This window comes from Rhagoletis pomonella, unplaced genomic scaffold (genome assembly GCF_013731165.1).
Source record: "Rhagoletis pomonella isolate Grant_MI unplaced genomic scaffold, Rhpom_1.0 Rhpom_scaffold_00155, whole genome shotgun sequence".
Taxonomy (NCBI): Eukaryota; Metazoa; Arthropoda; class Insecta; order Diptera; family Tephritidae; genus Rhagoletis; species Rhagoletis pomonella.
The window spans coordinates 30,944-37,220 of NW_023458709.1; the positions used below are offsets into that span (position 1 = coordinate 30,944).

The following is a 6,277-nucleotide window of genomic DNA, read 5'->3' on the forward strand; positions in this document are numbered from 1 at the left end:
CGTTCAATTTCGGTTGGTCCCATACAAGTTGTATGTGCATGAGAAATGTTTGACAGTAAATTGGCGGCGTGCGTGAATATTAGGTTAGCCTGTTAGTTAGTTCGAGCACCACTACTACGAAGCAACTACCAGAAGTTTCTAACAACTTAACATACGCGATTATGCTAGTTTTTCTATTTTAGTTTCTTGATGAGTTTCGATATGAGCCATTGCTGCGTTATGCGTTTTGAGTGAACAGCATTTAAGTTTTGTTGCAAGTTTATATTCATGACCACAAAAAACACGTGGCATTTTGCTGGGTAGCTGAAATGAAAAAAATATAAAAAATTATTACAATACGATGTATGTATATCAAGAAGTTTAAAAATAACAAGTAATTAAGAAATCAACCGACTCCGAACTGACTGAAGAATAAAATAATAAAATGCAATACAAAATTTAGAAGTACCGTTAGTTTCTTCATAATGCAATGCCAATTAGTATTTGACCACCCTTGAGGTGCTATATTTTCAATTAAAAAAATATCGAAAACGGTTCACATAGTCTAGACTCTAGAGTTATTCGGAAATATACTGTCCGCCGTAGATGAGTGGTTAAAGGTGCGTACTACCACTTCGTAGGACCTTGGTTCGATACCTGGTGATAGAACGATAAGAGTACTGAGTAAAGAATATCGATACCTTTCATGAGTACTGAGTAGTATCGAGAACTCTATACTTCTTGACAAGTACTGAGTAGGTATCGCGAAACAAAAAAGTATCGACGTGCTAAATACTTTTTTAAGTAAAAGGATTTTAAAAATTTACATAAAATATTTCGTTCTTTGAATTGCATTGAAACATTCTTAAAATTTACGCAATAAACATTGAGGGTAACGTTCGAAAATTATTTTCGATATCCAATATGAATGTCATGTAAATGAAAATAACGCCCATTTACTTCAATACCGTCATAACTCAGAAAAGCAAAACCTCGAGAAAAAGGGCTTAAAAATTTGAATTATCATATCGACCCCTTTGCGCGAAACTATCATACATGCCATTTTTTCGAAATTGACTTTTTGATTCAAATTTGTTCTACACCCCACAACGCATCACCTGGCAAAATATTGCAGATGCAATCCCTACATTTACGCCAAAAATGTACTCTATATTTTATCGTATGTTACAATGCATTTTTTTCTTGTGGGCGAAATCATCGTAAGTAAAAAAAAAAATAAAAATAAAATAAAAAATAAAAATAAAAAAAATCAAAAAAAAAACATCAAAATTTTGAAAAGTAGAAAAAGCGATCTGTAAAATTTGGTTTCTGGCACATACGTTAATTTTGCGCAAAGGGGTCGACATACTCATAGTAAAATTTAATACGTATTTTGTTCTCGTGAGCTACTGGTAATTGGTAAAGCTATGACATTTTTACACAACATAGAAGAAGAGCTAGCGGTTATTTCAAAATTGGGCTCAGTTAAAAATTCTTAAATAATTGGAAAACGAGTGGTCTTCGACTCAATAACTTGGCCGTTCTCCAGCATAACGTTATCCAATCTATTCTACCTTCATTCTAAATTCTTTTAAAAACTTCACGTTTTTTGATATAAACATGTATTTTACGCTTGTAAAACTAAACTTATTGCAAGTTTATTTCAAAAACTCCTCTTGAAACCCTTGTTAGATCAGATTTCAACTACTAAAAGCAGTTTCAATTCAATTTATAAATAGGAAGAGGTGATAAAAGCAAACCCATCTGATTTTTGTTTAATTTTCGCGTTTGCGTTAAAAATACTTGGAAATTCAAGTATTATCGATACTTTTTTGCAAATATGAGTATGTACTGGCATCGATTCTTCGTTAGAGTATTTTAAATTAGTACTAGTATCGATACTTTTCTAAAAAGTTCTATCACTATCGATACCTGATCGGGCAGCATCTAAAATTCGATTTTTTCTAACAGCGGTCGCCCCTCGGCAGTCAATGGCAGGGACCCAAAACACCCGTTATCCCATTTTTCAAAAATAAAAAAGTCAAAGACTCCGGCAAAAATAAAAGGCTTGGCTAAACACCGAAAGAGCCCCCAGTCTAAATAAAGTTAGTTTGGTACCAATTTTGTCTTTATTGGGCCTCTGCGATTCAACAAGCGACACAAAAACTAGCTTAAATCTGATTCATTACTTAGAAATTACATTACTTAGAAATGGCAGCTGAAAGCAAAATTCTTAACCCGGCATTCCACAGTATTTCAATTGGTCAAAAACTACTTTTACTCGATTTTCGGATATGTTGCAGAGGAGGTCCTAAAGTATTTGTAAACGCCAAAAAACACTTTTTAAAAAGTTATATAACAGCCAAAATATTAGGTGTCCCGCCGTAAGCCACTGTTTATCACATCATAACTTTTGCTAAAAAAACATGTTTGCGGGTTTTTAAAATCTGCAAAAAATATATGTATGTGTATATCAAAGATTTAATTGACAAATTTTTAAAGGGTGTCTCGATATAGAGCCTGAGATATTAATTGTTTGTGAAGCAGTGACTGATACAAAAATTAAAAAAAAAATTAAATTAATTAAAATTAGATCAAAATACGTGAAGTACTTTGGTAGATGTCGAGGTAATATTTGTTTTATATTAACATAACCATTTCTTTGATTGGTCATATCTCCTGAACGGGCAGAGATAACTTAATCATTTTAGTTTAAATGAAGCGGAAAACTCCATCATTTTAGCACAAATTATTAAATTTGTGGTAAAAAAACAACTTCTCGAAAATTTCACATTGTTTCGCGAAATGTCGTACAAACAAGAAAAACTCACTGTTTCGTACGTAAATCTTTAATATGTATACTGATTTAAAAAATAAAAGATTAGTAACCACTTATACTAAAGAAATAACAAGTGATCCGCCCCCATCTAACAAATTTTTATATTTATTTTACAATTTTTCTAATTTCAAATTCATCGTGCAGGGATTGAATTTTACATTTGAGGCTATGAGTACTAGAAATAGGTATAAAACAATGAAATCGGCGAGTTCCAACAATAGATGAGGAGTTTTCAAATCGAACTTTCAAAGCTTGCACTTCCAGTATATGTACGGTAACCATCCGTCTTTTATTTTAAAGGACAGTCCTTTATTTTATCCCCCTGTCCTTTATAATTTTTTTTCAAAATAAAGGACGCCTTTTGTCCTTTATTTTTTAAACTGTCCTTTAAATCAGCTCTGCATTTTTCAGAGGTAAATTTTTAAACACAGAATATGAAAAATAAAAATGTCCCTTATAAAATGTAAAGAAAACCTTCGCCAGTTTGTTTCGCACCCAACTTAAGGGTTTCTATTTAATCAGTAATCTTTGTACAATCTATTAAGCGCAGGGAAAGGTGTGTCCAGGATCGTGTTGCACGCTGAGTTTTCAGTTCCACTGAAAGTGAACAATAAACCCCCTGTTGCACAGTGGTTCCTGGAGCCTTCATTTTTCACTTAATTTGATTACCTTTTTTTACGAATTTTTTTACGCAATTTTGAAGAAAATGTATTCTCCTGTTTCAGTTAATAAATGTTACATAACAAAAAATAGTTGAAAACAATTGTATGGTTCTTTTAAAACGAAAAAATTACACAAAAAAAAGAATGTTTGAAATGTTATAAAAAAAATGTTCACCAATAAATATATATATTTTTTTGGTTATTGGTTGAAAAATCAAGGCTCCGAAGAATTATGAATATTAAATTCCAATTTTGTACCTCTGTGTGCTGGCTTTGGCGTGCAGTATGAATTATGGTAAGCGCGTTTTGGCAGCAAAGGATGGCGAAGTCCTTGAAAAGGATTTGGCTTCATTTTTCGAAATGGTACTGGTAAATATTTGAGTTAAATTACGATATGGGAAAGTACTTTTATCATACAAGCTGTACGTATGTATTCCCAAATTATTTTGAAAAAAATGTCCTTTATTTTACGTTGGTTAATATGGTCACCGTAAGTATATGTTCTTCATTTGTACAAAAAACGGTTCGTATGGAATTAAATGATTCTTTGGCAAATTCATATAACTGAAGTGGAGTAGTGATTTGATTATCATAAGGTCTTTGTATACTTGCTCGAGCTGCAGTTCTCTTGAACGTACGTACCACCAATCCCATCACAAGATGATTTTCCGTGCGACGTGGCAAAGAAATTCCACTCAGCATCTACACCAAAGTCCGCTTGGTGATGGACCAGATAAATGAAATATTTTTTTTTCATTTTTATATTGAGAACTGGAACCATCAGAGAAGTGGAACATTTTTTAACGTGATATTTTTCTTTCAAAATGTTAATAATTTTTCTGAGAAATAAATGTACAGCTACGGTGTCATGAATTGAAGATTCTGAAATAATTACAAAGCTATTATGTTGCCATAGAGTAACGTCCCGATAATATACAACCACCGGATGAATAGTTACTTGATCTTTAGCCCAGGGACTTTAGTAATAGATTCAGATACACGTGAATGATTTTTTTTCACGATGCTTCAGGAGATGCACATTTTCACAGATATTTGGTGTAGAAATCTGTTGGAAGTACGTACTTGTCTCGATGTCACGTCGACAAATATCATTAAAAGTGGATGGCTTATAACCTGTTGAAACTGAATTTTGACGCAAAAGAAATAACTTTTTGACGACATGTATAATTTTAAATTTGAATAACTTTAAAAAAATATACAAATTTAATAACATGTGCTAACAGATGGAGTTTCTCGCTTTATTTAAACCAAAATGATTAGGAGATATGACCAATCAAAGAAATAATTATGTTAATAAAAAATTCGCGATTTTTCGCAAAGAGGATTATTGCAAAATAAAGTATAGAGAAACAAATATTACCTCGACCTCTACCAAAGTACGTAACTATCTTGGTTATCTAAAAGAAAGGGTTTTTAAGAGGCCACTTCACGTATTTTAATCTAGTTTGAATTTTTTTAATTTTTTATCAGTCACTGCTTTACGCAACTATTAATATCTCAGGCACTATATCGAGACACCCTTTAAAAATTTGTCAGTCAAATGTTTGATATACACTCTATTACATAATTTTTGGCCGATTTTTAAAACCTGAAAACATGTATTTTAGCAACTTTTTAAATTGTTCATTAACCAACGTATGGAAAAGTGGACTTAAAACAAAATTAAAAATTGTTTATAAATGTCTGACTCTTTGTTAATAAAAAAGTACTAACGGATTTTTTCGATACAACCAAAATGTATTTATCGAGCTATAATGTGATAAACAATGGCTTTCACTGAGACACCTTATATTTTGGATGTTGTATAACTTTGGATGTTGTATAATTTTAGTTGTTTTACATTCCTCGCGTTTTGCCACATTTTAGAGGTATTTCTACATTGTACTTAGTTTATATCAAAATCGAAAAAATAGTCATAATTTTCTTTGAAATGTCTTGGAATGCCTCATATATAAAATATGACCGAAATCCGAATATAAAAACGATTTTTAGTAATAAATCTATACCAACGCCATCTATCGGGGTTTTCGCTCCGTAACATTTGTCCTTGGGCAAAGAAAAACACAACTAAAAAAGTCTACTTAAATCGGGCAATCCGTTCTCGAGTTATGGGGTCATACGTTTTACGCAACTTAGTTTTATATATATAGAGATATAAACTTTTAAATAGTTGGCAACCCTCTTCTGGTTGAGAGTGCATTTAATTTAATTTATTAAGGCATTTACCTCTCATTCACTGAACGCGTTGTAATGTCTTAGTCAGTATATATTTAAGTCCCTAAAATTTTAAGCGGGTAGCAACCCTATCAAAAAAATTATATATTTACCTCAAGTAGTGAAGCTTTCCTTCAAAATGGTGTTTCAATCATTCAATTTGATGAAGTATTATGAAAGATATGGCGCTTTATTGACCGGACATAGTGCTTTCAGCTTTTTAAAACCCCATTTTTTTAATTTTTTAATTTTTTTTTACTTTCGTTTTCGGATTTAGCTGCGAATTGTAGAAATGGTATGCTGCAATCAGAATAGTATCTTCGAACGTTCGAAATTCGTAACAATGGCATGCCTAAAAACGAAAATATTTCTGTGTCGGAAGCGAGATAAAAATTAAGCAAAAGATGTCAATCGATGTGTGTTTGCAGGAAATATTAGTGGTGTTCATTTAAACACATAAATTTGCCTTTCGAATATACGTATTTTTTTCCACTGCTTTATATGAAGGAACAAAACAGAATGTTTGTTGACCTTTATCGAGAAACTTAGGTACGGTTTAGTT

General features: G+C 31.9%; 1 long non-coding RNA gene across 1 annotated transcript in view; it reads right to left on the minus strand.

Moving 5' to 3' along the window:
• Positions 1-5,959, minus strand: part of LOC118750167 — a 10,384-nt gene extending 4,425 nt beyond the window's left edge. Inside the window, exons 1-2 of the long non-coding RNA XR_004994364.1 lie at positions 5,829-5,959; positions 156-303 (exon numbers count right to left, since the gene is read on the minus strand). This is a non-coding gene — a long non-coding RNA (uncharacterized LOC118750167). The remainder of the gene's footprint in view (positions 1-155; positions 304-5,828) is intronic.
• Positions 5,960-6,277: the final 318 nt, after the last annotated feature.